This window comes from Peromyscus leucopus, chromosome 1 (assembly GCF_004664715.2).
Source record: "Peromyscus leucopus breed LL Stock chromosome 1, UCI_PerLeu_2.1, whole genome shotgun sequence".
Lineage (NCBI taxonomy): Eukaryota > Metazoa > Chordata > Mammalia > Rodentia > Cricetidae > Peromyscus > Peromyscus leucopus.
In genome coordinates, this window is record NC_051063.1 from 131,610,541 (window position 1) to 131,620,627 (window position 10,087).

Below are 10,087 nucleotides of genomic sequence, written 5' to 3' on the forward strand. Positions count from 1 at the left end.
AGTTTGGATAAGGGCTTGTCTATCTTGCTGATTTTCTCAAAGAACCAACTCTTTGTTTCATTAATTTTTTGTATTATTCACTTAGTTCCTAATTTATTAATTTCACCTCTCACTTTGATAATTTCCTGGCGTCTATTCTTCCTGGAGACATTGCTTCTTCTTGTTCTAGAACTTTCAGGTGTGCTGTTAAGTCACTGGTGTGGGATTTCTCCAACTTCTTTATGTGGGCATTTAGTGCTATGAATTTCCCTCTTAGCATTGCTTTCATAGTGTCCCATAAGTTTGGGTATGTGGTGTCTTCATTTTTGTTGATCTCTAGGAAGTCTTTAATTTCTTTCTTTATTACTTCATTAACCCATTGGTGATTCAGTTGAGCATTATTCAGTTTCCATGATTGTATGTTTTCTGTAGTTTTTGTTCTTGCTGAAATCTAACTTTAAACCATGGTGGTCTGATAGAACACAGGAGGTTATTCCAATTGTTTTGTATCTGTTGAGATTTGCTTTGTGTCCAAGTGTGAGGTGGATTTTAGAGAAAGTTCCATGGGGTGCTGAGAAGAAGGTATATTCTTTCTTGTTAGAATGGAATGTTCTGTAGATATCTATTTGTTCCAATTGGGTCATGACATCATTTAAGTCCTTTATTTCTCTGTTAAGTTTTGATTTGGGATATCTGTCCAGTGGTGAAAGTGGGGTGTTGAGATCTCCCACTATTAATGTGTGGGGTTTTATATGTGGTTTAAGCTTTAGTAATGTTTCTTTTAGATATGTGGGTGCCCTTGTGTTTGGGGTATAAATGTTCAGAATTGAAACTTCATCTTGGTGGATCATTCTTGTGATGAGGATGTAATGCCCTTCTTGATCTCTTTTGATTGATTTTAGTTTGAAGTCTATTTTGTTGGATATCATGATGGCTACACCCGCTTATTTCTTAAGACCATTTGATTGGAAAGACTTTACCCAGCCTTTTATTCTTAGGTAGTGTCTGTCTTTGAATTTGAGATGTGTTTCTTGTATGCAGCAGAAAGATGGGTCCTGCTTTAGTATCCATTCTCTAAGCCTATGTCTTTATATAGGTGAATTAAGTCCATTGATATTAAGGGATATTAACGACCAGTGATTGTTCATCCCTGTTATTTTTGGTGGTAGTGTGTGTGTACTTCTCTTCTTTGAGGTTTATTGTTTTGGCTTTATCTATTGCCTGTGTTTTCGAGTGTGTATCTGACTTCCTTCGGTTGGAATTTTCCTTCTAGTGCTTTCTGTAGGGCTGGGTTTGTGGATAGGTATTGTTTAAATCTGGCTTTGTCTTAGAATGTCTTGTTCCTTCCGTCTATGATGATTGAAAGTTTTGCTGGTTATATTAGTCTGAGCTGACATCCATGGTCTCTTAGTGTCTGCATTACATCTGGCCATGTCCTTCTGGCTTTCAAAGTCTTCATTGAGAAATCGGGTGTTATTCTGATGGTTTTTAACCTTTATATGTCACTTGGCCTTTTTCCTTTGCTGCTCTTAATATTCTTTCTTTATTCTGTACATTTAGTTGTTTAATTATTATGTGTTGAGGGGACATTTTTTGGTGGTCTAGTCTCTTTGGTGTTCTATAGGCTTCTTGTATCTTCATAGGCATTTCCTTCTTTAAGTTGGGAAAGTTTTCTTCTATAATTTTGTTGAATATATTTTCTGTGCCTTTGAGTTGGTATTCTTCACCTTCTTCTATCCCTATAATTCGTAGGTTTGGTCTTTTCATGGTGTCCCAAATTTCTTGGACATTTTGGTTCATGACTTTGTTTGCTTTAGTGTTTCCTTCGACTGATGAAACTATTTCTTCTACTGTATCTTCAATGCCAGAGATCTTCTCTTCCATCTCTTGCATTCTGTTGGTTATACTTGCATCTGAAGTTCCCGATCTTTTACCAAGGTTTTCTATTTCCAGCAGTCCCTCTGTTTGTGTCTTCTTAATTTTTTTTTTTCAATTTCCCTTTTCAGGTCTTGGACTGTTTCCTTTACTTGTTTCATTGCTTTTTCATGATTTTCTTTCAGTACTTTATTTTTTTCTTCCAGCACTTTATTGTTTTCTTCCAGGACTTTATTGTTTTCTTCCAGGACTTTATTGTTTTCTTGCAGGACTTTATTGTTTTCTTCTAATTTGTTTGCCCTTTCCTCTAGTTGTTTACAGTGTTCTTCCAATTTTCTTGTCTTTTCCTCTACACAAGCCTCTACCTTCTTCATGATGTTACTCATAAGGCTACTTTCTTCTGCTTCTTCCAATTTTTGATGTTCATGTCTAGATGTTGGAGGCGTGCTAGGTTCTGGTAATGCTGTATTGCACTTCATTTTGTTGTATGTACTTCCGCCTTGACGTCTGCCCATCTCCTTGTGGTTCCTTCTTGGTCTTATCAGTGTGCTTGGTTCAGAAAGAGCTGACAGATTCAGGAAGTCTCTCTCTCTTGTCCAGATGGGAGTTCTCTTGTCCACATGGAAACTCCAGGGCAAGATGGAAGCTCTTATCTGGACCGGAAGTCTCTGATCCAGAAGGGAAGTCGGGAGCAGGATGGGAGCTGGGGGCCAGTCTCTAAGTCTCAGGAAGTGGCTGGGGTCTTGAGCAGATGGGCGTGGGGGCAGGTCGTGGAGATTGCAAGGGGCTGCTGGGGGGCTTGGAAAAGGTGATCCCTCCCTGTGGGGCTAGAAGGGGACCTGCCCGGTGGCCAGAACCTGGGGTCAAGTTGGGCACGTCTTCCCGGAGTGGCTGGTGCCCAGGGATGGGGTCTGGGTTGGGCCTGGATACTCACTTCTGGTCCAGAAGGGAAGTCGGGGGCTTAAATGGTATTTTATAATATGTGTTCAACAATATGAAGAATGTTTGACATTGTATCAACAAATCCTATGTTAAAATTACATTGCTTGAAAATTTGGAAAATAAAAGATAATCATGAGAAAACTAAAAGTACCATAAAGGGCAATTGCAATATACAAGCATCCAAAAAATGGCAGTGACATCACTTGTTATGGTTAAAAATTTCAGATTAATACAATAGAGATAAATGATAATATATAATAATGAAGAGGAAGGGTAAAACTTTGTTTCATATAATTCTAAATAAATCAATTGCACTTTACAAATAAAAGACTATCTTTTTTCAAATCAATCTAAAAATAAAAAAAAATTAAGGAGCAAGAATCAAAACTGACAGGAAGAGATAATAGTAAACATTTCACTGTGGGCTGCATGGTGAAAGAATTTGCAGTGTATTAGACCTGTGGTAAATTTCCAACAGATGGTTTCAATAGACTTAAACAGAGACAAAGGAAAACAGAGGGAGAGGATCACCACTCTTTTTCACATCAAGCAGTCAAAATAAAGAACAAAAGAGTGAACCTTCAGTTGGTCTTTAGGTCCTAGCCACCAGGCACAGGAACTCTGCATCCCAGCAAGTCTACCAGTCCCCTTGAAAAGAATGGTGCTTCCCTGGGCTATAGGCATCCAGTGAAACTGATGTCAGCAGGGTGTCAGGAAATAGAACACCACCTGGAGACTGCACCAAATACATAGACCACTCTACCACATTTATCACACTACCAAAATGCACGAGAGATTTAACTTAAGGGATTCTTCTGGCGTTATGAAACATAGAACAACTATAGACAAAATTTTTTATGGAAATATACTACATACAGTCAGTCAAGACTAAATATCACAACACAAGGTCAACTGAATAAATTTAAGACCCATATATGTACAATGTGTGTGAATATGCCAAAATATCCTTGTTCCTCCATGTTTGTAAATAAAATAACAAACAGCCTTATAGTTTTCACTTTCACTGTCAGCAGTAATAGTATGTATAAGAAGGGCGAGAAAACATGACATTAGCCAGAAGTCTTTACTTCTTTATAAGGAAGAGGGAACTAGATCCTCTACTACGGTAATTATTTGTTACATCTCAATATTGAAATAAGGGTTTAACTACACTGAACAAAGAAATTTGTTCTCCAGCCACCAGCTTTCTTTTCAGAACTTTCAAATGACCTTTCTTAGGCACCTTCATTTTGTAGGACGGTAGATGGCGCTGTGAGCAAGGGAATCACTGACTCCCCAACACACAATGAGCCATGGAAGTCTGACATGTGTCTTTAAGACAGTTGTTCTCAGCCTTCCTAATCCTGCAGCCCTTTAAGAGTTCCTCACACTATGGTGATCCCCAAGCAAAAAAAAAAAAAAAAAAAAAAAAAAAAAAAAAAACTTTGTTTTTTCTCTCTAACTCTTCCTTTGCTACTGTTATGCATGGTAATGGAAGTATCTGATATGCTACCCTAAAGGAGTCTCAACCCACAGGTTGAGAACCTTTGCTTTAAGCTAAGGAAGAAATCTGAACTTTTCAACCAAAATTGTCTCCTTACAGGAAGAGAGTTTATTTTCCATCTTAGAATCTATCACAGAGAAGCACAGATAATTCAAAAGAAGTTTCAACTTTGAAAGCATATTATTTTTGTGGTCATTTCCCCTTTGTCTTAGGGTATTGCAATGTATTCTATTGCACATGCTTTTGTTACTTTTAAAGGATCTTCCTGTAGAGTAGCCTTCCCCTTTCACAATTCACAATTTTTTTTTTTTTAATTTCCAAAACCCAAATTTGCCAGTTCATTAGTTTTTCTTTTTCTTTCTTTTTTTGCATGGGCATATTTAGTTACAGAAAACAACACACACAAACAAAAGTATCACATTCTCATCTACTCTCATGAAGACAATCCATGTAATTTTCTTGTGAATTGCATCTTGCTTAGTCTTCTTTACACGCTCTTGTCCTTATCTGATTACTAATCCTTTCTTTGTCTTTTACATGTCTAATTGGCATATTTTTAGCTACTTGTCTTGTATCCAAAATCACTTACTCTGAATAACACTTAATGACTTTTAAATGCTGGTCACATGCCTGTGAACCTTAAAGTCAATGTTTCTTACTAATATTTGATATTGATAACTCCTTACAGAAACACCATTCTCATTTTATTTGTGTTGTCTGTCCCCATGAATTTCTCCTCAAGGAAAAATTTATCATTTTATTTCTTTGTCAAATGCTTATGTATAGTAATGGTCATTCCTAATATTTCAAGTTTCTTTAGCTTACAGAAAAACAGGTCAAAACCAGTTATCTTCTTTCATACAAATAAGAAATAACTGTATATTGAAATTAAACATATGTTATTTCTACATGTAGTATGCATGAAGATATCAATGGTAAGCTTGCAAATCATGTCTTCTACACAATCCAGATACAGGAAATATTTAGTAATATAAATGGGGAAAGATATGTGGAATGTTTCTTTTAACGTGTGTGTGTGTGTGTGTGTGTGTGTGTGTGTGTGTGTGTGTTTTCCCTTCAGTTTATTGCAATTTAAATACTGAATGTACAGAACATTAAAGTATCCTAAAAGTAGCTGGCAAGAAAAAATACGACAGAATTTGAAATGCAATGATCAGAAAATTGTGTTGAAGCACATTACTATATGCTTTGGTAGGCTCAACAAAAAAGATCCTTCCTAAAACTGAGGAAGGAGAGAATCCACTCCACTAGAGTGCTCCTGACTCATGGTGTGCAATGTATAAATCCACATGTAAACACTCATTGAATAAATAACTTTTTCATAAAAAGAAGAGGAAACACCTAAACACTACAAGGTCAAAATAACAGAAATTCATATGCACTTGTTAATAATAATGATGATTACTAATGGTCTTTATTTCCCAATAGAAAGACACAGGACAGACTACAAGAATGGACCAACAGTTAGGTATCATCAATCAGTATTTTATTCCACAAAATGAAGATCACTACAAATTCAGACACTGCTTTAAAATGATTGAATGCAGAAAGGTTTTTCAATTAAATGGACGGATGAAACAAGAAGTTCTTTCTGTTCACTTATTTGATAAAACAGACATGAAATCACACCTAGAGACTAAAGCAAAAGAAGTTCATTTTATACTGATTACAGGAACATCAACAAAAGCAAATATCAAGACTGTATTTATATCCAAAGGAAGAGCATGGAAGGTCAAGAGTGACGGCCACCAGAAGGGCTCTGTGCAGAAAAGAATTTTGGAGTGACTGCAAATAATGCGGGCAGAATAAAAGTTCAGTGCCTCTCTCCAGGAAGATTTCTCATATTTTTTGCCTTCATATATAGCAGCATAAAAACAAAAAAAAGAAGAGGACTGAAAACCAGTTAAATCCAAAGAAATGGAGCCTCACAACTCTAGCTGCTAGAAAGAAAGATCAACTGAGATGGCAGAAGTAACAAGTTGTGAAAAACAATGAATGGTGATCAAAAGATTGGCACAGGTACGTATTTTCCTCTATCCTGTCATCCCACTCCTACAAAGAGGAGATCACTCTGAGGAAGAGAGGAATCAACACAGATATTGATGAATCCAGTAGTGACCACAGAGTTTGTTGGTCAAAAACAAAACAAAACAAAACAACCAAAGAAAAACCCAGAAGGCTACTGAGGCCAGTGAACCTTTCAGTTTCAAAGTAGATGGGGAGAATATTTTAGGAAACTACATCTAGAAGATGAACTCAGTTCAGCATAAATGACTGAAAGCAAGAAGTATTCATTGCATGATTGTGTGAAGTCAGCATGAAGGGCTAGACTTGAGTTACAGATTCTGTCTTAGGGAAGGGCCACTACCTTAGACCACTTGGTGAACAGGGGCTATACTTAGTTCCAGGAATAATCTCAGGAATGTGCCATGACAACTCTAACAGATATCTTAGAAGCAGCTAATTAAGAAAAAGGGCAGTAAAACTTAACAAGATACAGATGCTCCTGCAGACATCCTGTCTGCAGTTTATGGCTCTGCAGATATTCAGATATCCTGTCAACAGCTTGTGGTTCTGTGCCAAAAGTTTAACTCAATAGTTTCTAATGTGGTTTTGCAAAAAAAGTCTAGGCCACTAGTTTCAAAAAATTAACTTGTCCAATATCCTTTTCCCCTAGACCCCAAAATTGCCAATGTATGTATTTCCTGGCTTATGGATTTTTCCTTTTAAAATGTGCCTACTTCTGAGCCCACCTCTGCTGCCATATTTCACTTCATCTGCTGCATAGGATGATAGGGTGATGGTCTGTGTTTGAATCTGAAAATAAAAAGACCCATGTGTGCTTACATCAGAAACTGGCTCCTTGGGGGTCTCTGGTGGTTTTGCAGCATAGGTGCAATAATTGCAGGGAAGGTCAACTAAATAAAAATTAGTAAGCCCAGTCCATGATTGAAGAACCTGCCCCTGGCATCAGTTCCAGTTAATTCTCAGGATGTCAGGTACTAGACCCTAAAGTGTCCATAACAAGCTCAGTAGGATGAAAAGAGAGATTTAAGACAATGAGATTGGAACACTGCAAAGAGATTAGAAAAACAATGTGCAACCCCAACAAAGTAGGAGATTACTTTGACAGAGACCTTGGACAATGGCAAAGGGAAATAGACGACCCTAGACCCTTGGTCCTAGAATGTAGTAAAAGAAAGGAGTCTAAATCAGATATTAATCATTTTCATCTGATGTCACCAAGGTACAACATGCTTATAAGGAACTACTAAGGCTACTTACAGGTGAGGTCTTCATTTTATACAAAAAAAAAAAAACAAAAAAACAAAAACAAAAACCTGTGCCAGCCTCCAGAACTATACTTTTTGTTGATTCAGTATTAATCCTGCTCTATGATGGGGTGAGAGACAAGGTGATGGTAACAGAGGATAAGATCAATATTCCTATTAAGGTGTCTGATGTCAATGTTGGACGTTTCTTACCTTGGTTTGTTTGCAGTAGCCTTGCCTAATGTCACCTTTGCAAGCCCTGGCTGCAGTGAAGGGGTGGTGAGCATGCTGCAGCACTTGCAACTGCACCAGCAGGTTGCACAAGCACCTCTTCTACAGGTAAGAAAAATGTAGAAAGAAATCGAGAACTAACAGTGGAGTCTGGTAATGACACTGGCTTTGGTCTTCTAACCAAATCTTTTTGTTAGCATGTGCAAGAAACAGCTGAACATTTTTTAGAAAACCCTGATATTTCTACCAAACAGCTTAACCAGATGCACAGAATGCTAGGACCATAGAATATATCTTGGTGCTGTCCCATTGGTCAGTGACAGAGGCCAGTGACTACAAGACTGGAGTCATGTAGGTCTTGCTCTCATAGAACAGCATCTCTAGTTCAGATAAATTGGACACCTTTTGATCTTATTGAGAGCCAATCTATAAAATAATCATATGCTCCCTGTTAAAGTATGTGCAATTTGTCACAATAAATCTAGAACACCCACTCAATGAACCTATATTAGTAAGTTCAGCAGGACCTAATTTACTATTCTTTCCATGACCATATTATTCTCTTAAAATCCAGTTTAATACCTATTCCCTAGAATCCTCCTTACAGGAATTAGAAAATTGCATCACTTCATTATGAGCATAGTATGAATCCTCATGAGTTAAAACTGTCTACCTCATGTATATGACCTTATAGTGAATTGAGTCTTTTTGCTGGTCTAGAAACACAGATATGTGTTCACAGAATATCCTTAAGACCATCAGCACATTAAAGGAAGGTTATTGGTATTTGCAAAGCCAGAGCAAAATTTATTTCCTCAAGCAAAATAGGAGACAGAAGTCAATAAAAAACTGGGAAGAGCATTTATAATCAGTAATTTTTCTATTCCACAGAAATATTATACTAAAATCATAGATAGATATGTTTATAACTTTTCACAATCTCATAAAAGCAAAACTCTTGAGGATGCATTTGCAAAGTCATGTCTAAAGAAAACAAACTTAAAAAAAGGTGGATGTTGTAAAATCCATATGTTTGCAAAGTCCTGACTCAAACAATGAAATAATAAATCTAAAAATAGAAGAGGAAATGCACTCAAAGTCATGCTCCTGAGATCACAGAAACTTAAACCACAGTTGTTGAATCTTTATTTGGCACTGGGGGAAGTTGCAAAATTGAAGGAACTTCAGTATCTTTGTTTTCGTCATCTTCCAGTAAAACCCAGGAAGTTCTGCAGCAAGGGATTATGATGTACATCCTGTCAACTCTGTATCACACAGGAACACAGCAATGCAATTGGCTTTTAGGGAAGTTGAAGGAAATTGAAAGGGAAGGAATGTACTCAGCTGTAATGTTGGTTTTCAACAGTAGGTACTGGCTAGGAAATATTATTCTTGAATTGCTGTTCTTCTAAATCCATGCCCAGTAATGGAAGTATCTGGACTAAGATTCTAAAGTCATTGTAACAATGAAAGAAATATCATCTACCACAAAGAACTCTTTCAAGAAGTAGTTGTACTGATGGAGGAGAAATATGGTATATAATAGATAACATGATAATTTTCAATGAAGTTAACTTATTTTGAAATTTCAATGTAAGTTTAAGAACTTTATATTTTCTTAACATATATTGCAAAACTAACACATGCTTAGAAATACTTATTAAGCTTAGAAATACACATTAAGAAATACTGCTTAACCCGGGCAGTGATAGAGAACTCCTTTAATCTCAGCACACAAGAGGCAGAGCCAGGCAGATCTCTGTGAGTTTAAGGCCATCCTGGTCTACGGAGTGAGATCCAGGACAGGCATCAAAACTACACAGAGAAACCCAGTCTCAAAAAACTGCTTATGATTTAATTCCTTCACAATTAAACATCAGTACATGCAGAAAATAAAATTATTTCTACATAGAAAAAAATGAATCCCTTTTTTACATCTTATAGAGTCATAACTTCACTTAAGCAAGGAGAATTGTCTACTACTAAACTAAATTTCCACACACATGTAAATTTTAATGTATGCATCTATATTCAAAGACCCAAATTATATGTTGTTAAGTAGTAACTTCATGAACTGAATAAGTTAGGTAATCTTTGTTATGAATTGTTAGTATTTTTTAGAGAAACTAGCTTGTGATCATCTACCCTTTCCACTCACCACCTAAGCTCTTCTGAGTGGGAGTTCACAGTGACAAGATATAACACTCAAGCTATATCCGACAGCAGAAAGCAGAAGTAACTGCCCAATTAAAATTTTACATAA